The sequence below is a fragment of the Lissotriton helveticus genome, chromosome 3_1, assembly GCF_964261635.1.
Source record: "Lissotriton helveticus chromosome 3_1, aLisHel1.1, whole genome shotgun sequence".
Classification (NCBI taxonomy): domain Eukaryota; kingdom Metazoa; phylum Chordata; class Amphibia; order Caudata; family Salamandridae; genus Lissotriton; species Lissotriton helveticus.
The window spans coordinates 1,228,710,150-1,228,735,650 of record NC_136061.1 but is presented as its reverse complement, the minus strand read 5'-3'; positions in this window follow the sequence as shown (position 1 = coordinate 1,228,735,650).

Genomic DNA, 25,501 nt, shown 5'->3' with positions numbered 1-25,501 from the left:
CTCACGGAGTTAACCTCCAAAAATCAGCCGAAAAAGGTCAGCTGGACCCCCGCCTGCCAAGAGGCGTTCGAAACCTTGAAAGATGCCATGTGTACGGCCCCAGTCTTACAAGCCCCCGACTACTCCCGAGAGTTTGTAGTCCAGACGGACGCGTCCGAGCATGGCATCGGAGCAGTTCTGTCCCAGGTGAACGAGAACGGCCTGGATCAGCCAGTGGCGTTCATTAGCCGGAGGCTGCTCCCTCATGAACAAAGGTGGAGCACCATCGAGTGGGAAGCCTTCGCGGTGGTTTGGGCCCTGAAGAAGCTGAGGCCCTACCTGTTCGGTACTCACTTCCGGGCTCAAACCGACCACCGACCTCTCCGGTGGCTAATGCAGATGAGAGGGGAGAATCCCAAATTGCTGCGCTGGTCCATCTCCCTCCAGGGGATGGACTTCACTGTTGAGCACCGGCCTGGTGTTGACCACGCCAACGCAGACGGCCTGTCCCGATTCTTCCGCCTCAGCGAAGAGAACCCCCAAGAGGATGGGTAGTTCTCCCCGCCTTCAGCTGGGGGGGACACGTGTTGGACCCTGCCTCGTGGCGTGGTTCGCGCCTGTCCCACCACACCCTGCGAGCTTAGGTCTGCACCCTGGGCCCCCTGCGCAGCATCCCCGTAAGAGTAGCCTGCACCCTGAAGCCTGGTCGTCTCTCCCCCGATAAGCCCGAGCCCCCCGTAACCCACGACCAGGTCCGCCTGTCCCCGTCCCGCTCCCGGCTCCTAGCACCTAACCTTGCATGCCCCACAAGGCCCGGCAGCCATTTTCCCTTCCCGAGATCCCTGTCTCCCTGGGCCTAGCGTGACCCCGGCCCCAGCGAAACCCAGACTCCAAAGGCGCGCCAGTCCCGGCTGGGGGTAAAGGGCTCCCCGAGTGTGATAAGCCAGGCAGTTTCGATGGCACCTTTGGCCTCCCCTGAGAGACTGGTATCTGTCACACCTTTGGCCCTCCCCTGTGGGCCATTTTCGATCGCACCTTTGGCCTCCCTGAGTGCTGGCTCCAGACCTGCTGGGCGTCTGGGAATGCCCGGACCCATTTCTCAAAGGATCAAAGAGCCAACCGCCGGACCTCGCCGACGACCAGCCCCCAGGGCTTGAGACCTCCGCCTGCGAGGGTCTGGACTTCAAAGAGCCCCTGGACTATATCTGGGCCCGCCCGACAACTAGCGGACAGTTGTATCTTGGACCTGAAGCCTGCTGATCTGATCGCGGCTGACCCTAAGGAGAACTCATCTGGAACATCGGAGCCCTGCTGACGCTGTCACGGCTCAAGCTGAACTATAAACCATCGGAGCCCTGCTGACGCTGTCGCGGCTCAAACGGAACTGTAACCATCAGAGCCCTGCTGACGCTGTCGCGGCTCAAGCTGATCTTGTAACCATCAGAGCCCTGCTGACGCTGTCGCGGCTCAAGCTGAACTATAACCATCGGAGCCCTGCTGACGCTGTCGCGGCTCAAGCTGAACTATAACCATCGGAGCCCTGCTGACGCTGTCTCGGCTCAAGCTGAACTATAACCATCGGAGCCCTGCTGACGCTGTAGCCGCTCAAGCTGAACTATAACCATCGGAGCCCTGCTGACGCTGTCGCGGCTCAAGCTGAACTATAACCATCGGAGCCCTGCTGACGCTGTCGCGGCTCCTCCCGAACTTCCCCAGATCAAGCCCTGCTGACCTCGTCGCGGCTCGAGGAGTACTCTGGTCCGGCTGGACCATCGAGACCACCATCACGACCGAGCGGACTCGACGTAAGTGAAGCAGCCAGTACGACCACCATCTTCCCTATCCCCCAGCTCGAGGATTGAGAGCTGTGCGCTGGATACGCCTCGTACCGGCCCTGAGACTAAAAGACTGTCCCGCTTCCCCCTTTCCGAACCCTCCAAGACCTTGTGGTCCTTTGATCACTGTGTAAATAAGAGTGCTTCCTTCTTTTATCCCCTATATAAAGAACTTAATACTAGAATCCAACGGCGTGGTGTCTGTTCGTAGGTGTGGTGTGGGCTCCGTGTGTACGATCCTAGGCTCGAAGTCCTCCCCGGTGAGGACCTCACAATAAGACTCGGCAAGATCTGTAGGAGAGGTGGGTCTTGGGGTGACCGGGTGAGCATAACCTGGCCCTCGGAGACTGCCCCTTCTAACAAGAGGTACTTCTAATATAGATGCTGGAAGGTTCCACATAGACCATTCTTCTTTTTATGAGCCAGTGAAAATGTTTTAGGTGATAATTTAGTAAGTGTGTCAATATTATAGACTGCCCAGTCCATCGCTTAAAGATTTAGGATGACAAGGGCACATCAAAAATCTTCTAGATACTTCTTGAATTACCTTACCATTTTTTCCACCTACTTTCACATGGGTACCCGTAAACATTTCCCAGAATGCAGCAAAGTACTGTCCGTGGCTTGGCCTGTGGGCTGCACTGATGCCAGCAAAGCGAGGGTCAGGTGGTGAAAGGTAGGCGAAGCGGGACACGAAGCAGATGCACGGTGTGGACAACAAACTGAGCCTTCATGTGACTTCTGTCTGCCACCAACGTTCTATTACGATGCACCAAGAATGAAAGTCAAAGCATTAACTTCTAATGTAAAACATGAGAGGTAGAGATACTCGTCTGGTGGCTGAATTGCAAAATGTGAAACCAGAAAACCTGGCCTCAGTCCTGGCTTCCACACTTGACGGAATTGTGTGATCCTATGCAATTGGTAAATTTCACTTTACAACCTATTTCTTCATTGTCACATGTGAGAGCCCCTTAAAATATACGAGTTCAGGATGTGTGCTGTACAAAACCTTCTCTTCTGTTTTATTTGATAAACTATAATGTTGTTCCACTTAAATAACAACCAAGGCTGCACACAAGATGCATGTGACAAATGACTTGCCTCTTGGTTCACTAATGGCATTGCTTTCAGAATGGGGGCAGCAGGAATGTTTCCAAGATTATGTTTGAAAACTATCACTGCTAATAGGCGCCTCTAATGCAGTGATACAATTTGATCAATTAAGGTAAAATACTCATGCATGTTGTTAAAATACACTTTTTTGAAGTTTGCAGAGAGTTTATCATGTTTTAACATGTTTAGTGCAAGATGTCTTGAAAACTAAAGGTGTTCCTAAAGATACGTGTCCTAGGACACCTTCTTTTCTTATTTACAGCTACTTTAATTAACGTCCAAATAAAGTATGCCCGTTTATTTCACAACTTTCTGAATGTTCCTGCGCTGTTAAGTGAACCGGAGCCCAGTGTGACTGTTCACCAGGCGGTTGCAGCTAGCCGTATGTGGCCCCCGGGCCATACTCCAGCGCCGAGACGCCCTTGGGCATTTGTTTGCGCTATATAAATCGCATAAATAAATAAATAAATACTTTGATTATTCCTGTGCTAGCATATGACTTCTGGTGCACATGCAGTAACTTTTCTATGTAGTGTACAAGTGTTTGAGCAGATGCAACTAACATTACCAAAAGTGAAAAGTAAAAAATGTCTCCAAGAGAAAGTTTGAATGGAATTGAAATGTAATTGAAATACTTGGAAAACACATTTTTTTCCCAAAACTAATTGATTTGGGTGACTTGGGTGAGAGACAACACCCTGCGCTGCAATAACTGGCACTCTGGAGCCACATTCTCAGTACCAGCTCATGGCAGACAAGTATCTCCAAGTATTGTTGGCATCAAGTGCCTTGACCCATAAGACCTGCAGGTGCTGCTGACAATTAGTAAAGCAATGCATTTTTATTGAGTTATGCTTGAGAGTTTGCAAACTTTCCAGCAATAAATAAGTATGTTTTAGCACAAACGTAGAGATTGTGTAAGGAACTATGGGCCAGATGTACAAAGATTAGGAATACCGATTTCCTAATTGTGATCCCCTCCGAATTCAAATTAGGAAATCGATATTCCTAATGCATGAAACTCATTGAGTTTCATTCCGGGATTTCTTGTGGGTCACCAATCGACCTACCTCATGAATATTAATGAGGTAGGTCGCAGGTTGGGACCTATTAGGAATCACAGCCATCACTGGTATGGTGGCCTGCTGAGGTCAGCATAGCACCATATTTGTAAAGGAAAACAAGATGCATTTAAAAAGAAAGAAATTAAACCTTGAAGTTTCATTTTTTTAGAGTAGGCAGTGGTCTATCGGACCACTGCCTGCTCTTAAAAATGTTATTATTTACATTCTCAAAGGGGAAGGGGTACCTTGGACCTGAGGAGCTACTCAGAATTGGAAGTGGCAGTCTTGAACTCTGCGTCACCCATTGACAAGTTGGCAAAAAAAACATCAGAGAGCTAACGCAGCTTTAAGAAAAGATGCATTAGGAAGTACACAGGATGGTGCATGAAAATTTCATATGCTCTTGCCATTCAACCGTTCCAAATTCACTTATGCAAGATTTGAAGCACATTGTTCTTATGCACAATGAGCCTGCGCAGTGAAGTCCTTTTAGTGAGTAACAAAGAGCATGTGTATTCTGATTTGATACATTGTTCCCTGAGAAAAGTATTACGAGGTCACAGAGTACAAAAGGAAGAAATCCACCTTTAACTACACTCACAGCAAACTGTCAATCACCAATAGTTTAGAAGAGATAGTACTCGGAGCTCCGTGATTAAGATACAGCATCTCTGTAAAGTTGCTGCTCCATCAATGAGGCGAAGGCTAATAGATTTTTTGTTTCTTGCAATGCAATTTACCAATATTTTCAGCAAAGTTATAAATCCAGCTATGAACACTTGTTTCCCTCTTGTGCAACAGGTCTGTTGCATAACATCTAAAGTCTGTTTCCTCCTACATTGTTCACTTACTAGCATGGATGTGCCAAAGAGTACTCTGTCTGGAGCACCATTCAGCGAGGCAAAACTGAACACCTGTTACCTTATAATACATTTAATTGTTCATTTTCACTATTGTCATAATTGTTGAGGTGGAGTGGAGTTCGCGGAGTTCCACTTTCTGAAACTCTGCTGCGCTACACGGAGTTCCGCAAGTGACGAAGTGCATTAGATCGCGGTGTTTGCGCTGATTTTGAGCACTGGTGTTTGTTCCGTGCAGGAAAATCTGCATAAACAGCACCATGAGCAGGGCAAGAGGGTGCTGCTTCTTTCTGCCACTCGAATAGATGTCCTACTCGAGCATCTGCTTCCTCAAAGCAAATGGAAAGTTTCTCAATACGAGCTGTAGCGGTCATCCGCGACCCCCGCACTGAGTAATCCCGCAGGGCAGGTAGTCTGGATAAGATTTCCCTCGCTCACCAACTGTTGGTGAGCTGGAGCAAGGAAAACACTCCAAACTCTGCACGGTACACAGAACGCAGAGTGAAAAAACTCTGCAAACTCTGTGAGCAGAGCGGAATTTCATGCCCATGCCTAATAATTGTGCGCCTGAAAAATATGGGTGAAAATTGCATGAAATTGGATAATTCAAATTTCAGTGAATTTAAATCGTAAATTTATTCCATGACTAATTGAGACTAGCTACTTTTCTTGCAGTGCACGTGTATGTTACTTTTATTTATTCCGAATGATAGCGCACAACAACTGTATTTCTCTTGTATGGCTAGGGAAGGGATTGGAGCAGGGCAGGCGCTGGGTGCCAAACATGTCAACAGCTTAACGTCTGAAACCCAGTGCCTCCTTCTATGTTATTTTCTCAGTTTGTTTCTGCTGGAGAAGTACACTTTGGAGCACAGCCAGTGGCTCCAGCAACCATCTCTACAAAGCAAGCTCCACATGACAGCACTCAACAGAACAAAATGGCGCTCACCGACAGCCTTCGTCTGTGGCTTTCACATGAAAAATGGCTCAGTAGCACTCACATGGCTTTGTGAACAACATAGTCTTTTTGAGCGAATTTGAAGTTCATTCCTTGAGGTAAACTTTGATAGTCATTTTATTGCAATGCATATTTTTTTATCATAAACACGATTGCAGCATATCTTTTAAGGTCAGTTCTCCTTAAGTATTCATTTGGAGGCTTGTTATTGCAAGAGCCTCTTGTGCTGGGTGTAGGTATTTGCCTGGGAGTCATCTTTACACAAGAACATTTGGGATGAAACACAACTAGTTGGCTTCATAGTGCATGGATTTCATTGTAGTTCATCTGTGCAAAGCGTTAACTCTCAGTGAGAGAAAGGGAACACAGCATTTTTCTGCAAAGGACGTCCCCTCTGCTGCACAACAATTGGCCCGGAACATCTTTCCCTCAATGTCATGAGGCAACATTCACAGCACTTGCCAAGAACCAAAAGTCTTCACCCTTCGGTTTTAGATAAAACACCACCCAGTAAGTCTCGCAGTGCCTTGTGGTCAATGTAGTCCTCTGTGACCGTTTCTAGTTCAACGAATGTGGCAAAGCTTAATGACTTTTTTCTGCTTTGAAACTGACTGTGATCCAGCGGGCTATAGAAAATATATCATAAACAACGCTACCCAACTTCATAACCTATAAACAAAATTCTATACTAAATTATGGACCCATTTATAAACCTGACATATTTTGGGCCTACTGAATCAGGTGGTCAGATTAAATCTATATACACATTATCTACAAACTATATACAATTTTATACATCTGCGGAAAGAATATTGTCATTAGAATAAATCCTAATTATTTAAACGACCACCATAGGCGACGTGATCTAGCTAATAGTAACCTGCACTTCTGAATAACCAAGACCAGCTTGTTTGTCAAAAGTAAGATTTTATTTACTAAATTATGGTATTTTAATTGATAGTTTTATAAAAGTAATTTATTAGCATTGAAGCAAGCATGATTGTAAAGAAACATGAGAAAAATACAATTTAAGCAAGTGAATCAAAGTTAAAGTGAGTATTTAAAGTTTAGCATTTCTAAAACCTAAGTCCCTAACTGAGCTAAATAGATAGAAATTAAAGTAAAGTTCTTTGAGGATTCTTACGTGCTCCACGCAATGTCCGACAGCACTTCACCCTCATCGGAAAGTCAGAAAGCAGCAGCCAGCCCATCCCTAGGGGCATGACTTTTTATACCTTTCTACACTAACTAAACTACGCAAAGGAAAGTTTTCAGAAATCTTCGACGTCCCATTGGCTGAGAGTGACAAGTGACATGTCACCCATATTTCAAAAGTTCCATTAGGTCACTTTTCTTAAGGACCATTGTCTTTTCTGAATGCAACCAGGAGCTTCCTAGGTTTGCAACAAATGTACATTAATGTTCTCACTGCTTCCAATTGACTTCCGCGGATGCCAAGTTAAGGGCTGACAAAATGTTCTTTTTCGACCTTGGCCACGTCCGACAGAAAGATGATAGCACGTCAGTTTTTGCTTTGTGAATGCAGCTTTTAACGAACACTTTATTTCAGAATGGGCGTCTCGTGACTTTTGCAGAAGTAAAATTCAGCCTTTTTGTAACTCGAGCAAACTAGGCCCAAAAGCAGGCAACTTATGCTTTCTAGTATAAAACAAACACAAGAAAAGTATTAATGTAAGAAATAATGTAGATTCTGTATCCACCCCAGGATTTACTAATTAATTAACCCACCCGATTAATCTAATGTTACCTAGCAAATGCAAACAAATAAAGCAGCGTTTATATCTACCAGTCTTCATTAATCCATGAGACTTATATGCACCTAGAATAGTAGAAATGACATCACACAGACAAGGAAAAGCAAAACAAGCACATGCTTCTTTTAAGTTTGCAGCAGTTAGTAATGACAAAAACGAAAACAATAAATTATTTTATTATTTTGCACGAACAAAAAGATGCAACAATTATGCACGTTTATGAGCACACATGTTAGTCCCCCCATGTGTAAAGTTTAATCTAAGTTGTATTAGCACGACATATCACAAATCATTAATATTATTATTCATGTTATGGAAATGTGACTTCACGAGTTTAAACAAAATTTTGTTTTCTATCTCGCTCCATCAACTCCCTCATCTGGTGATTAACAAATCACCACACCAGCACTCAAAATTTTGGTAATTTAAATTTCCAAGAAATCGATTCAAATTCGTTTGTATCAGTTATCCTAAAAGTCTGTTTCTGCACAATCTTTGGAATTAGCATAACGCTCTCTATGTAACTCCTGTAATTCGATCTCCCTTTCTTCTTCTTTTCTAAGTTTATAGATTCTTTTCTTTTCTTTCAACTGCTTCTTTCTTTTATGTAACAAACAACCTATTTTGGTCAAAATAAAAATGAATATTATTATAATCAAAGGTGCCAAAATCTTGCCAAGAATTGAACTTCCAATATCGTGAAACCAGTTTTTAATTGCTTGGAACCTTTTTGAAAGTTTCCCTGTAAAATCATCTTCTTCTAAAGGAATTATCTCTGAATGCATTTGTGTAATATTCTTGATGTACATTTCAATATTCTTACTTTCGTCAGGTATATATGTGCAACAATGTTGTACATGTAAAATGCCACAGACTCCTCCCTCTTTTGCTAGGAGTATGTCTAAAGCAAGGCGGTCTTGAATTACCATGGATCTAATTGCAATAACTTCAACATTCACTAATTGAAACCCATCAGCTGTGTCAGTTGATAATCTATCAACTATAGTGGATAATTTTCTGATTCTCCCTGCATTTAAGGTTATACCAACAAAAGGTATTACTGCTTGAAAAATATCTCCCAGAACTTCAGTAAAAGTTTCTCTTTTAACTCTATTTACATAATTATGAATTTTAAACAATCCTTCTGAATCTCTGTCAACATGAAACACTTTAGGAAAAACAATTCCCACATAACAAGTTCCATACCAGTGGTCTGGAAGGTTGTAGTAGGCTTTGTCACCACAAACAAAATAAATCCCAGGAAAGATTGGATCCTTTCCACCTTTGAATCCCCAACCTCCCAAAATCTGATAAGTATCTTCACAGTTACTTGCACCTACAAAATAATTATCAAAAAGTGTGTTATCTCTCCTAATGCAAAGTTTTCCACTAACTGGTTTGTGTATGTGAATTGCAATATTTTCAAGCATTTTGCCATTTAACTTCTCATCCTCTTTCTGCCAGAAATTAGACTTAGTCTGCTTGACTAATTCATTCCTCTTATAAATTGCTCTTCTCTCCTCAACCATATTCAAAAATTTCTTTCCTTCAGCACTTAATTTGCAAGTTAGATTATTTTTATAAGCATACTCATAAGTAAGTCCGTTAGTAACAAGGAAAAATTCTCTCATTTGCTTTGCTTTCTTGTGCTTATTTAAAGCATTTTCAATCTTAATATTTGCAAAAATTTCATCATAATTTGAATAGTAATATTCTAAACGTCCAGTTTGATAAAATAAGCTAGTTAACACACTACATGTTACAGCATAAGTGAGAGGAAGCATATTATATGTTACTCCCTCAGAAACAGAAGCAGGTAACTTAACGCAGACGTAGCAGTCTTTTGCATCCATTACCTTAACATATTCACTCAATAGCTTTGTGAATGTATTACTTGAAAAATCACTAATTGATTTATCTTGATGAATGTTAGGCTGATGATCAATAACTTTTGCGGACGCACTATGTTTAGTTTGGCTAACCAGAGCTTTGCTTGTTATGTTAACTTTGTGTAATTCTCTATTCATCTCCAAAGGGATAATCACAGCTAAAACCAACCAGAGCAGAATTAAAATGAGCAGACACACCAGAGTCATCTTACAGCATCTCTTAAAAACAGAACACTTTGAAGTGCTCTCCTTAACATAAGGCATTTTTGGTTAGTTTAGCCTCAAAATAAAAAATAAAACAAAATTTTAAAATTCTAAATTTATGTTTACACCCCCCTTTTAAATTATTATTTTTTTTTTTTTTTAAACCCTAAACAAGATTTCTTCGACCTTATGTCATACATAAGTTTTTCTTCAACTAAACAGTTTTTCTTCGACCTTGTGTCAACTAACAAATTTTCTTCAGCCTTTTGCTAATTTAATGTTTCTGTACTTCAATCATTGTCACTAATTTCTTGGACTTCGTCTTCTTCTTCACTACTACCATATATGTCAATAACAGGTGGAATTACTAAATAAGTCCACTCAGGAGACTTGTATTTTTGGTTTGGTCTTACTATTCTTTTTCCTTTTCTCGACACTACTTCAATCTTCCTTCCAACTCCAACTTCTTTTCCAGGACTCTTTTGACTACTGATTTCTTCAACTTGTTCTTTTGGTTTCTTGATTAATCTGACTCTCAATCTTCCACCAGGCCAGTAGTCTGCTTTTCTCACGTACTTCTTCTTTGGTTCAGAATTATTTGATTCTGACTTCCAAGTCCTTTTCTTTCTGTTTTCACTTTCACCATCTACGTCACTTTCTTCAGTTTCGTAATCTGAAATTTCAATTGACTCAGGAACTTCTCTATTCGGCAATTTCACTCCTTCAGGAACTTCATTTTGCTTTCCATTACTGGTACTCGGTAATTCTTCTTCCTCCTCTTCTTCAATTACCCTTAACTTCCCAGATTTCGGATTTCTGTTCCTTACTTCAGAGTTTGTTCTCTGCCTTTCGATACTCTCCTGGTCTGAAACCTCTTTTTGTTCTGCTTCTTTGTCTTCGATAGAGACAACTGAATCCTCAGTTATCTTTCCTTTTAATAGATTCTCTTCACCTTCAGAATCTATTTCAATGATTTCCAAGTCTTTTCTTGTCAAATTTCCATTCACTGGCACAGTTTCCAGATGTCGACTTTCTTGTCGATCTACAGAATCTGGATTTATTTCACCTTCTGTTTCGCCTTCTGCTTCAGAATCAGAATCATCTGTGGTATCACTTTCAACATCAGAACTCTCAGGAGTTGGTACTGGAATAGTATGACTAGGATGAATCCAGCGTTTCAATCCTCTGCACTTTACAGCATTAGTAGTGATCAAAATTATCTGCCTAGGCTTCTGCCATCTAGGAGCTAGACAATTCCTTCTCCGATGTACTTTCGTTCTGACCCAATCGCCAGGTCTCAGATCATGTGTCAAAACCTTTTCATTTGATTGTGCTTCAGTTCCCACCTGATTAGACACAGAAGTTACCATATCAGATAACATTTTACAGTAATCCAAAATAGCACTGTCATTTATGCTCAACAGTTTACCTACAGGTACAAAAGCTTGCCTCATAACTCTTCCCATTAAAATTTCATGAGGACTCAAACCTGTCTTTTTATCTGGTGTACTTCTTAATGACATCAAAACAAGTGGAAGAGCATCAGTCCACTTTACACCTGTTTCAAGACACATTTTTCCAATTCTGTTTTTAATTGTTCCATTAATTTGTTCAACCACCCCTGATGCCTCTGGTCTGTATGCACAGTGTATTTTCTGCTCAATGCTCAAAGCTTCGCAAATTAACTTCATCAGTTTGTTATCAAAATGGCTTCCTCCATCACTCTCAATAGTGACTGGAAAACCGTACCTTGGGATGATTTCTCTGAGCATTAGTTTTGCTACTGTAATTGAATCACAATGTCATGTAGGGAAAGCCTCTACCCATCTTGAAAACAAGCAAACAATTACAAGCACATATTTCAAACAATTGTGTAAGGGCATTTCAATGAAATCCATTTGTAATCTGGTAAAGGGACCACCCTCTCGACCAATTATTCCTGTCCCACCACTGATTTTCTGTTTGGATTCATTTGTTGGCATGACAAACACCTTTGACAAAAAGATTCTGCAATAGTTCTAAACTTAGTATTGAACCATGTTTCTCTGAAAAGTCTAACCATTGAATCTCTTCCTAGATGTGCTGGACCATGATATAATCTGGCCATGTCAGCAATCAAGCAATTTGGTAAGACTACTCTGCCATCTTTGTAAACCCACACTCCATCTTCTTCACGTGGTCTACAATCTGATCTTAACCACAAGTCCTTTTCTTCATCTTCTGCTTCATTTTGTAAATCTCTAATCTCATGCCATGTTTCTACAACTGTTGTTAGCATTAATGAATTTGAATCAGTTTCTTTACTTCTCTCCCGATTGTATGCATAATTTTTCCTTGCGCAGTATTTAGCTGTTTCATCTGCGAAGGCATTTCCCTTGGAAATATAATCAATTCCTCTAGTGTGCGCTGCACACTTAACAATGGCGATTTCTTTCGGCAATTGTATTGCTTCAATTAATCTCCTAATGAAAACTGCATTTTTAATTGGTGATCCTGCTGATGTCATGTATCCTCTCTGTGACCAGAGTTGTCCATAATCATGCACAACTCCATACCCATACTGACTATCAGTAATGCTGGTAACTCTTATATCTTTTGATATTTCACATGCACGAATCAAAGCAATTAATTCAGCCACTTGTGCTGAACGAACTCCTTCAAGACATGATGCTTCTTCGACATCTTTGACTGTACAAACTGAATATGAAGCTTTTAAGACACCTCCTTCGGATCTTAAGCATGACCCATCTACAAAGTATACAAAATCCGATTCTGACAAATGTCTGTCTTTGATGTCTTTTCTTGGTTTAGTGCAGAATTCCATGACATCTAAACATTCATGTTCTGTTTCAATGTCATCAACAATTTCAGAATCAGGCAGTAATGTAGAAGGATTCAGATTTAAACATCTTGAAATTGAAACATTATCTGCTCCTAGTATGATTTTCTCATACTTTGTCAATCTGCTACTTGTTAAATGCTGCGTCTTACCTCTTGTCAATAATATTTCTACTGAATGAGGTACAAAAACTTTCACAGGAAATCCCATAATGATCCCCTCACTTTGTTCGAGACTAATACTTGTAGCTGCAACTGCTTTTAAGCAACCTGGTAATGCTTTTGCAATTGGATCAAGAACTGCAGAGAAGTATGCAATAGGTTTCTTTAGATTTCCATGTCTCTGAATCAACACAGATAATGCACATCCTTCTCTCTCACTGCAATACAGTTCAAAATCTTTCTCATAATTTGGCATACCTAAAGCAGGAGCTTGACATAAGCTCTTTTTCAGGTTTTCAAAAGAATCCATCTCAGCATCATTGAGAATAATTGGATCTTTTACATCTGACTTTGTCAGTCTTTGTAGTGGTTTTGCAATTACTGAAAATCCACTTATCCATTGACGACAGTAACCAACCATTCCCAAGAACATTCTGACCTGTCTCTGTGTTCTTGGTGGTAACATTGCTTGAATCATTTTTATTCTCTCTATTGTTACTTGTCTTTTTCCCTTTGCAATTCTGTGACCAAGATATTTTACTTCTTGTTTGCAAAACTGTAGTTTTGCTGGGGATACTTTATGTCCTTCTACTGCAAGGCGATTTAACAGAATTATTGTGTCTGTCACACAATTTTCTCTTGTCTTTGCAGCTATCAACAGATCATCAATATACTGCACTAACGTTGACCTACCAGGTAAATCTAGGTCTTCTAATGATCTTTTTAACAATTCATTAAAGATTGAAGGACTTTCTGTATAGCCCTGAGGGATTCTTGACCATCCGAGGGTCTTACCTTGGAATCTGAAAGCAAAGATTTCGTAACTGTCTGGATGTAAGGGGACAGTAAAGAATGCATTGCAAAGGTCAATGACTGTATACCATTCAGCATCATGTGGAATCTGGAATAGAATTACTGCTGGATTTGGAACCACAGGACAACATGGAACAACAATTTGATTAACCTTTCTCAAATCTTGTACGATTCTAAATGTTCCGTTAGACTTTTTAACTCCCATAATTGGTGAATTACAAGGACTACTCTCCATTTCTTTTAATACGCCTTGTTTGATTAATTTTTCAATTATAGGTGTAATACCTTCAATTGTTTCTGTTTTCATTTTATACTGTGGAATGTTAGGAAATTCTATTCCCTGTTTCAATGTAATTTTTACTGGATCTACATTTTTCATTAGACCCATCTCGTTCCCAGTAAAATCCCATATTTCAGATTTCACTGTTTCCTTGAGTTCTTCAGGTAAATCCTTTTCTTCAAATGCAGGAAACAATTTTGTTTCTTCTGCTTCCATCATCATCATTGTCATTCTGTATAAACCATCTTCCTCCATTGTTTGTAACTCAACTCCATCAGGAGAACAATATATTCTGCAATTCATTTTACATAGGATGTCTCTGCCCAATAGATTCACTGGACTACTATTACAAACCACAAATCTGTGTTTGTCTCTGTAATTTCCAATTTCAACTGGAACTGGATCAGTTAAGTCAGTTTTAATTTGCTGATTACTTACTCCGACAACTTGGATGGTATCCCCAGAGAGAGGTAGGTTTTCAATTTCCACTGATCTAACAGTAGAACGGGTAGCACCAGTGTCCACTAGAAAAGTGATGTCTACATCATTAACTTTCCTGTTTACAAAAGGACCAGACTGGTCAACCTCAAGAGTGGCTCCAACAACACACTCTTCCTCCTCTCTCGGGCACCGTCAGCAATAATCATCTGAATCGCTGTCTTGACTTTCTGCTAATAAAAATTGTTGTGAAGCATTTTGCATTTGGACTCTTTGTTGCTTTTGCTGTTTTTGTGGTTTTATTACCTGTTCACTTCCCTGAAATCCCACGTTTGGATTATATTTTTGGACTCCCCCACAATTCGGAAAAGGTGGTTGTGGCAATTGGTCTTGACGATTATTCACCTGTTGCTGTTGCTGTTGCTGCAACTGTCGCTGAATATTTAATTCGTTTAACCCCTGTTGCATCTGTAGCTGTCGCTGCAGGTCAACACCATTCTGCATCTGTGGATTCAATAAGGGATTCTTTAAGTTTTTAGGAGGATGAGGACACTCGTCTCTCCAATGTCCAATTTCGCCACAATTAAAACAAGGTAATCTTTGTTTCAACTCCTCAATCTTTGGGCTAAATTAATTTGGGAAATTATTACTTTTAAACTTTCCTTGTATCTGGTTTGTATTTCCAGTTTGAACAAAATTAGTGTTCTTATTACCCATGCTGGCAATCTGTTGCTCAGCCACTTTTACCTGAGCCCACATGGCTTTCTCCTTGAGCTTTTTCTGTTTTACTTCTATTTCATCACTGCAATATTTAGCCTTTCTTAGAATATCATCTACAGATAGTGATTGCCATCCGACAATGCTATTTCTGATCATTTCTCCAATTTCAGGTTTTAGTCCATAAACAAATCTATAGACAAAATGGCTCATATCCTTTTCGTCTAGTTTTTCATAACCACTATATTGTTTAAAGATTAACAGTAGTCTTTCATAAAAAGAATGAACTGATTCTTTTGTTTCCTGTTCTGTCCTTTCTATTTTAACCCAATCGACTTCTTTGGGTGGAATTTTGTTTTTCATCCAAACAATCACTTTTTCATAAAAATCCATTACAAGTGGATTTGGAGCACCTGTTTCTTTGATTCGCTCAGGTTCTGTTTTTGGCCAACTAATTGATATTTTACATTCTGTCCAAAGATCTGATGGAACGACAATGTCAAAAAATCCATCTAAATCAATCCACAGAACTTTTGACACTTTGATAAATCTATCGACTTGCCTGTACCACTCAACTGGTTTTTCCCTCAATTTTGGAAAGTCATTTGTAAATAACAGAATGTCCTGTCTCGACCAAGGGACATGAACATATCCTCCACCTGCAATTTCTCTCATTGGAAATTGTTTTGACAATTTTTCCAATCTTTCATCTTCCTTCTTTTTCGTCCATTTTACTCTCCACTTATTCAGTTCTCCTAGCTTTTTGATATAAACAATCAAATCTTTTATATGTACTATTCTTCCCATTGAGTTCAAACTCTCAATGTCACTTTCTGAAAAGTCTAATCTGTAATGTTTCGCAAAATTCTTTTGTTTGCTCACATCGATTTCAAGTTCTGCTGCTAGATCCTCTAGTTGATCATATTTATTTTTTGTTTTCCACTGAATGCTTTTACAAATGAACAGTAGTTCATCATCTCGATAGTAATTTAAACTATCTGGACCGATTGTTCCGATTATTAATTCTTCGATATTCGCTTTTAATTTGGCCACATCAAGTTTTGGTGTGGTTACCCTGACTTCAGGACTCCCTATATCTGATATAGCACCCATTGGTGTTTTTGGAGATAAATCCTCATTAAAGGTTAAATCAGGCATTCTCGATTTAGAAGAGTTTATTTCAGATAAGTCTGAATAAAATTTTTCAGCAACCTTTTGAATTTCTGCATTCAAAGGAATAGTTAATCCTGTCTTGTTTGTTTCTTTTTGGTCAAATACAGGCTGAACAGGACCAATCGTTACTGGAACTGTCACAGCTTCCATGCCTTTTGTCATTCTTTTTATTAATTCTTCTTTAGATCTTAAATATTCATTATAATCGACATCTTCAACATTTCTTGCCTCTCTTATATAATCTTTTGGAGCTTCTCTTGCCCTTGGAGCCATTGTAAAATGTCTACCTTCATTTCGAGCATTATCAAATTCTGGTCTTCTAGGTGTTTCAATGATTTCACAATTATTTGGATAAAGTTTAGGAGCTTCATTAATTGGAGATGCACTCGGTGAAGTTTCAGTAGAAACCACCGGAGTAGACCATGATCTAGGAGGTCTCAAAGGTTGATTCTTTCTAGCTGTAGTATATATTTCTTCCATAACTGCATCCTCAGATTCACTTTCCATAGATTTCCCTGTAGGAGTACCCATTACCATTTCTTGTATTAAATACAATCCTTCACTCATGTTTCCCTGTCTCCACATTCGCAATCTATCTTCATGAGTTTCTCTTCTCCAAGGTGGATTTTTAGAAGGTCTTTTAATTCCACTAGCTTCTCTTTGTAACTGATACATCTCATCTTCCCACTCAACTAAAGCTTCAAATTGAGTTGGTCTCGGTTTCGGAACAAGAGCATTCATTTTCTCTCGTAAATTTCTCAAGACTTTTACATTAAATGAACCATCATCAGGCCAAGTTAAAACACCGTCGTTCTTAGTATAGCGTTTCCAACTATCGAACCATAAGACAGTATGATATCCATATTCACCTTCCATATACGCTGCAGGTGTTTTATACTTATGAAGTAGTTTACCACCTCGTGTTTCAATTTTCTTATCAGGTGAAAATAAATTCTTAAACTTCTGAAATAATGTTGGCTTTTTCTCAACATGTTTAAAATGATAACTCATTTTTAAGAGTTAAATCTAATTCACAAAATCGTTCGTAAAATATTTCCGGGATGTTCCGCAAAACAACCAATCCGTGCGCGAAACACACCAACAAGCCAATGACAGTTGAGCTACGTCACTTTTCTGCTCAACCAATAAAATTGGAGTTTTTCTGAAGGACCAATCAGCTTACAGGTCGTCAGAGACTCAAGAGCCAATCAGAATATAGCTTGTGACGTAGGTCACCCAATCCCAGCGCGGCTCTGTGACGTACACAGCAGCTGCGGTTTCTCGTTTCTCACTCCTGGCGCTTACCCCTCCTTCACAAAATCTTTTCACAGCGCCATTTTAAGAACACTTTCAGTGTAAATTAATTCTTAACAATGACTATAAGGACATCATCTGTTCGTTTCACTATTTAGGATAGTTTACATACATTCAAGTATCCACACTTCGGAATAGACGGCGCTATTCACACTAAGGATAATATCCAATTGTCAGTAGAGTAACCCTTACTCCACCCTTCTAACACGTATAATTATGAACTCGCTTTGCTCTGAACGCACCGCGAAGTGACAGTTCTAAGAGTTCCACTTGAACATAAAATACAAATCAAATTCGCACTTTCACACGGAAAATTCCCTAATTTCAAACACACATGAAATCCGTACAGGACTCTCACCTGTTTATAGAAATCATGCACCGTTAACAAAATAACGACGTTATCCGTACAGGGCTCTCACCTGTTTATAGATATGAAACATGTACCCGTACAGGACTCTAACCTGTTTATAGATAGTCATGCACCGACGCTACTTTACCCTTCATTCAAGCTCGGATATAACTAATACTCTTATCACAGTGAGTTTTATGGAAGGCGCTTTGTCCCTATTCTCATGCTGCTCTAATTTCTTAGAAAACCCTCACTATACAAAATTCACACCTAGCCCTAAAACTGTGCTGCTCGGCGACAACACTATGGTACACGGCGATACCTCTTGTGATACTCGGCGATATCACTACAAACAGAACAGATGGCTTGCGTGACTAATTTCTCGCCACACAATCTATACCGGTATAGCTTACAGATAGCACGAAAAACGAACTCAACATGTGTTAAAACGTCGATCCTATTTCCATACCATAACACTTTAGTAACCCTTAGCAACCAACATATTACCTTGGTTACCCTTAGCAACCATCAATTTCTGCTACCAGAGAATTGATCCAGCGGGCTATAGAAAATATATCATAAACAACGCTACCCAACTTCATAACCTATAAACAAAATTCTATACTAAATTATGGACCCATTTATAAACCTGACATATTTTGGGCCTACTGAATCAGGTGGTCAGATTAAATCTATATACACATTATCTACAAACTATATACAATTTTATACATCTGCGGAAAGAATATTGTCATTAGAATAAATCCTAATTATTTAAACGACCACCATAGGCGACGTGATCTAGCTAATAGTAACCTGCACTTCTGAATAACCAAGACCAGCTTGTTTGTCAAAAGTAAGATTTTATTTACTAAATTATGGTATTTTAATTGATAGTTTTATAAAAGTAATTTATTAGCATTGAAGCAAGCATGATTGTAAAGAAACATGAGAAAAATACAATTTAAGCAAGTGAATCAAAGTTAAAGTGAGTATTTAAAGTTTAGCATTTCTAAAACCTAAGTCCCTAACTGAGCTAAATAGATAGAAATTAAAGTAAAGTTCTTTGAGGATTCTTACGTGCTCCACGCAATGTCCGACAGCACTTCACCCTCATCGGAAAGTCAGAAAGCAGCAGCCAGCCCATCCCTAGGGGCATGACTTTTTATACCTTTCTACACTAACTAAACTACGCAAAGGAAAGTTTTCAGAAATCTTCGACGTCCCATTGGCTGAGAGTGACAAGTGACATGTCACCCATATTTCAAAAGTTCCATTAGGTCACTTTTCTTAAGGACCATTGTCTTTTCTGAATGCAACCAGGAGCTTCCTAGGTTTGCAACAAATGTACATTAATGTTCTCACTGCTTCCAATTGACTTCCGCGGATGCCAAGTTAAGGGCTGACAAAATGTTCTTTTTCGACCTTGGCCACGTCCGACAGAAAGATGATAGCACGTCAGTTTTTGCTTTGTGAATGCAGCTTTTAACGAACACTTTATTTCAGAATGGGCGTCTCGTGACTTTTGCAGAAGTAAAATTCAGCCTTTTTGTAACTCGAGCAAACTAGGCCCAAAAGCAGGCAACTTATGCTTTCTAGTATAAAACAAACACAAGAAAAGTATTAATGTAAGAAATAATGTAGATTCTGTATCCACCCCAGGATTTACTAATTAATTAACCCACCCGATTAATCTAATGTTACCTAGCAAATGCAAACAAATAAAGCAGCGTTTATATCTACCAGTCTTCATTAATCCATGAGACTTATATGCACCTAGAATAGTAGAAATGACATCACACAGACAAGGAAAAGCAAAACAAGCACATGCTTCTTTTAAGTTTGCAGCAGTTAGTAATGACAAAAACGAAAACAATAAATTATTTTATTATTTTGCACGAACAAAAAGATGCAACAATTATGCACGTTTATGAGCACACATGTTAGTCCCCCCATGTGTAAAGTTTAATCTAAGTTGTATTAGCACGACATATCACAAATCATTAATATTATTATTCATGTTATGGAAATGTGACTTCACGAGTTTAAACAAAATTTTGTTTTCTATCTCGCTCCATCAACTGTTATTTTAATCTATGCACAATTCTAGCTCTTTACATGTGTGGTTACCGCTAGCGGAGTTTAATCAGTAAAGTGTATGTAGCAGGTGCTCAGTTCGAAACCTAAAAACGAAAAATCAGAGGTCCTCACTGAAGGTCAACCCGGAAGGCTCATAACTGTGAAACGGGCGAACCAAACCTACTCGTAAAAAATGTGCATGCTGCATGCAGGTTCATGCAGCCATGGTGCAGGCTCTTCTTATGCAGATCAGAGTTCAGTAAAACAAAAGAGAGCCTAGCCCAGCCCAACAACCTCCCTCAGTAGAAATCAAGTGAAATACATCCTTACGACCCATTGGCATCTGGGTGGCAAATAAAAAAACACAAATAAATCAGAAGGCCACCAGGAGAAGAAAAGAGGCATACTTTGAGGCTTTTGTCTAGATTTCCTTACGTTCTAAAGTTTTTTCCTGCCCCCCTTTCCCAATGGCTCATAAAATATGTTCCACAGAAGTAGGAAAATGTGAATAAATATGAATTTTATTTTCCGGTTTGTATTTTACCTTTTTCCATGGCTTATTCCTCCAGACTTTCACTTGAACTGTTTTGGGCTTTACAGGTTGTTTTTTTGTGTTGATTTATAAATGTATTGACGTTCCTGCTGTTTACATACCACTGCAACCAGGAGCCGGTTGCCATGCCTGAGAGAATAGTATTATGTTCTTACGCACCACGCGGCATATCAGCAAGGCGGCGCTATGAAATTATCGCCACTTTTGCGTCCGCTTTTGGGCAAAAAGCGGCGATACTTTCATCGCCTTATCAGCAAAGACATGCTATCGTGTGTTTTGCTGATTTTGTGCCAGTTACAGCAACGCCCAGCTTTACATCTCTAATGAGATGCAAAGTGGGCGTTCCTCCCCGAAATAAATGGAGAAATGTCGCTAACCGACATTTCTCCAATTATCAAGCTTCGCGCTAACAGGCAAAGTGATAAGAAAGGTAGCGCTAACCACGGTTATCGCTACTTTCCTTACGCCTGCTTGTAATCTGATTTAGCCATGTAATCCAATGTGGGTGGATTACATGGATAAGAACACCCTGCCCTATCAGCAAGGTTTCGCCGGTCGCAGTGCGATTATCGCTGGATTTCTAGCGATATTCACACTGTTTTCCAGCTAACGCTTGGATTCCTATCGCATTGGAGATATGCGTTGCTGATAGCACGCTATCTCCGCGATGGGAACCAGCGTTAGTGCGCTTAGCGATAATTATGGCCTGGCCTTGCTGATATGCCTTCACAGTGCTTGTCCACTGCTCAACATGGCAGTAACACACAATTCTCCCTGAACTTATGAGAATCTTCCTAATTTGTCCTTAAGTCTTGTATTTCCCGAAAAACATCCCTGAAATGTATGGATGTATATCTAATTCTTGAAAAGTCACCATTAAACTTACCAACATGTCCCTAAAGTTATTAACATTTACTAAATACATTTACTGCCTGCAAGTTTACCCGAATCTCTCAGGGATGGCTACACTTAATAAATCTGACATGTCTCTGAAACGTTTATACTTTTCCCAAATATAGATGCAACTGACAAAATTGAGATATGGAAATGATTTTGTGATCGAATATTCGATGCACTCAAGAACATCACATTGGACAGTTCTATCTTCTCCTCGCTGACAAAACACAGTGACATGAGACCATCGCTACTCTGGCCAGTGGAAAATCACAGAACCTTCTCGAAAGGGCACCTGGATTCCAAAAGCTCTAAGAGATATTGCAAAGGGTAAAAAGTAGTGTACAAATACTGGTAAAAGGAGTAAGAAAGCCACAAAGAGATCTGCAGGCTCAGGGGAGGGACTAGGGTTGGTTTCCCTTAAGACTCCAAGGGCCATATTATCAAGAACGGCGATAACATTATCGCCACTTTAGCAGCAGGAAACTGCAGCTAAAGCGGCGATACGGGCTTGATAATATCCCCTTGTGAATTCCCATAGAAGCCCATGTTCTGGTGTTAAGGACATCAAACCTGGGCTTCTATGGGAATTCACAAGGGCATATTGTTAAGCCCCTTATCGCCACTTTAGCTGCAGTTTCCTGCCGCTAAAGCGGCAATAATGTTATCGCCATTCTTGATAATATGGCCCCAAGTGAGGGTCCAAAGGGGAGCATTGGTAAAATAATACCTGCGTCAGGAGAGCAATTCTGTGGATGGGATGAGTTGCTTTTCTAAGAGGCAGTCAAGGTCACGGAATATGTGGTGGACATGAGACTGGGGTGAGTATCTGCTAGGCCATTTTAGCATTAGAAAGGACTGGATTAGGCCTTGGTCACTTCCAGTGCGTTATCCGCAGTTTACGCCTGCCTGTAGGAAGGGAGATGCCCAGGAGGGGCATTGACAAGCCCTTCAGGAGGAGTATGCCTGAATGACTATCTCAGAATCGGCTGGGGGTGTTTTAGGATTAGTAGAGGGTCTCTGAGAATGATTGAGATTAAGTTGAGGTGAGGTCCATCTTGGGGTATTTTAGTGTTGGCAAAGGGATTATGGGGGCTGGCCAAGGGCCCCTGAGGGGCAGACAGGGGCCTAGTGGAGCTGGCTGGTCAAATGTGAGGACCATTTTAGAGGCCCTGAGAGCCACCACACGATCTATGATGGCAAGATGATGGACCTCCTAACAGATGGATGAAGGTGAATGAGTGCAGGGTTCGAGACTGAGGTCCATTATTAGTCTCAGGGCATCACTGGAGACTTCTGCAAACAATACAAAATGCTGCAGCTAGAGTTCTGCTCGGCATCCCTGGAAGATTTAGTATGGAACAACACCTACGGGACCTACATTCGCTTCCTGTGGCCTGACGTGTCCAGTTTAAAGCCCTCATTCTCGCTCATGGAGCCCTGCATAGATCTGGGCCGCCCTATCTTAGGAGACACTTTAGCTTCTATATCCCCAGAAGACAACTGCGTTCAGCTCTGCAGCATCTAGCAGTGGTTCCCCGCTTTCGACTCACTCAAATGGAGGCAGCTCTCAATCTTTTAAGGCCGTAGAAGCCTGGAATGCCCTTCCTTTTGAATTACAGAACACTCAAGGCCTCAGGCTGTTTAAGAAGCAACTAAAGACCCTGTTTTTTAGTTAAGTTGCGCTACTCTCAGTTTCACTACTTTTTCAGATGGCTTCCGCACCAGGACACTCTTGAGTAGCCGCACGTGATACAAATGCCAATAACATAACATAGTGCATAACAGACGTCTGAACACTGCCTCCCACCTGCATAAACTGTTGTGCGCAGGAGGACATCAGAGTAGAACCTTGATCCCACCGTGTCTCCAGTGCACATTGTCAAAAACAACGGCGCCACATAAAGTGCCTCCGCCCTTGCATAAATGTATGCACACCTCACCAGGGACAAGAGGTCCTCACAGAAGGAGCCTGCTCTACCGTTTGGCTTTCTACTACTAATTCTGCATATGTTCTGTGTAATGAGATAAACTTGCATTGCTGCGGCCATGCTGTATTTGTTTTATTTAAGAAGATGCCTTATGCTCATGGTACCTCTGCTGTGCTTGTTCATTTTTTTTAGAGAAATCCTGCACTACTGATACACATTCTGGGGCTTATTTATGAGAGCCCTGCATCACTTGTGCACCACATAAAGTGGTTCATGTGTGACGCAGCGCTCTCATTTCGATTTAGGAAGCCACACAAAGGCACCTTGTGTAGCAAATCACTGCATTGCCTTACTCTGTGACCAGGAAGCGTTGCAGTGCATTTTCCTATACAACACCCAGAGAATTTGGCGCAGCACCAGATTTATAAAGTGATGTATACTTGGAGAAGTACCAAACCCACACGCCTCCAAAGGGGAGGCATGACGAGAAGAAATACGCTTATTTCTCCTCGGTTTTTGCTCCTTCGATGTGTGCTTCATTCTACAACACACATAGAAAGAGGAAAACGCCTTTTAGGATTTTTTTTGTATAGGAATGTGCTCCTTCCTGCACAAAAATAATCCTTCATGCAACGGAGGCACCTTTGCACCATGGTGCAAGGGTGTCTACATTGGTGCCAGTCTGCTGAAATGTCTTCAGCACAGGGAGACAAGAGAGGAAGGCACTGTGTTGCTTAAATACAGTACACTCCTGCCCATTCACTTTGGCATAGGGCAGCACAGCAAGGTCCCTTGCTGTGCTGTTAGACAAGGAGGAGCATAGAGGGAAAATAAAAGCATCAAAGGCTCCACTCAGAATCAATAACACAAAAGAAGCCCTTGTCATGCGTCACATATCAAGTAGGCACTTTTTGGGTCCACCACTTCTCACTTTCAAGCGGATAAGGTTTTAGTGCATATCTATGAACCAACCCATTAAGTGTATTTTAATAAAAGCTAAACAGGTCCCATGCGTAGTGGTGAATCCTAAATATGAGAGGAACAAAAGTACCAAAGTGTATCTATAGGAAGTGCCTCACGTAAGCAAACACCAAAGAGCGATTGGCTGGATCTCGCCAACTTGCTCACTCTTTCATCATCGGCAACTTTCCTATATTAGGAAACGGAACCAACACCCAAAACAAAGCAGAAGAATGTTGTATGTGTGTGTAACATAAAAACTACTATTTGTGTGTGGTATCCATCTCAATAAACTCCCTATGGATCCCTGTGTAGGGAGGAGAACTTCTTCCTCATAGGCACAATCCAATCAAAAAATACTTTTTGCAGTAAAATTGCAAAGACGTGCTTGTTTCTGTTTCAACCCCGGGTAGCCAGGGGGCAGAATTTTTGGCTGCTCCCTATATGCAGGAGTAATGCCAGCTCCTGCTGGAGGTGGGGAGTCAGCAGAGACCACAGGGGCAATGGAGCATCCTCCGCAGTCCCCAGCGGGAGAAACAACCATTACAACGCAGTCAGTACAACACACTACCTTTACAACACAGTCATTATTTTTTTTTTTTTAACGGTTTTTATTGCAGAATCAAATGCACATCTCACATTAGACGGTATGGGACCTGTTTTTGCAGAACCATCGCACTCTTGTCTCCACACACTTGCATTTTACACGGCCATTCAGCCCACATCCCGGAGGCTGGGCGGCATCGTTAGTGTTCGTGGTGCATCGTTACATTGTCCAATAAGTATGGGCTCTACATGGGGTATATCAATGTCTGCTTATTTAGTTTCTTCCCCAATTCCCCTCTACCACTAGGTCTTAGTGGGTTAGTGTCGACTATGTAAAACCAATAAACTTCAATAAACATCCCCCCCTCCCCCCAAGTGTCATTGCCTACGCCTAGCGCCGTGAGTAATATAATAAAGGATAAGACAACAAACTCGTCTATGTGGTGGTTGATTAAAGCTTCTCATTGTTCAAGGGGTGTGTGTGTGTCTGGCGAGGGATTCGGCACCGGGGCTAACCCAGTATGGATCTCGGGTTCCTCGCACTCCCCACCTCCTCCTCCTCCACTGAGCTATCGTGCAGTGCCTGCACCAGTATCTCCCAAGCCATTGCTGCTTCCTGGGCTCGCTCGCCCGGGCTGCGGCGGGCCAGTTGGTATCTGATCGTGCTCTCAGCCGCCGCCCATTTAACAAATTCATTCAACCACCGCCGGTGTGTCGGCCCCGTTTTCGACTTCCATCCCTTGGTTAGTTCTCTCTTAGCCAAAAGCAGACCCA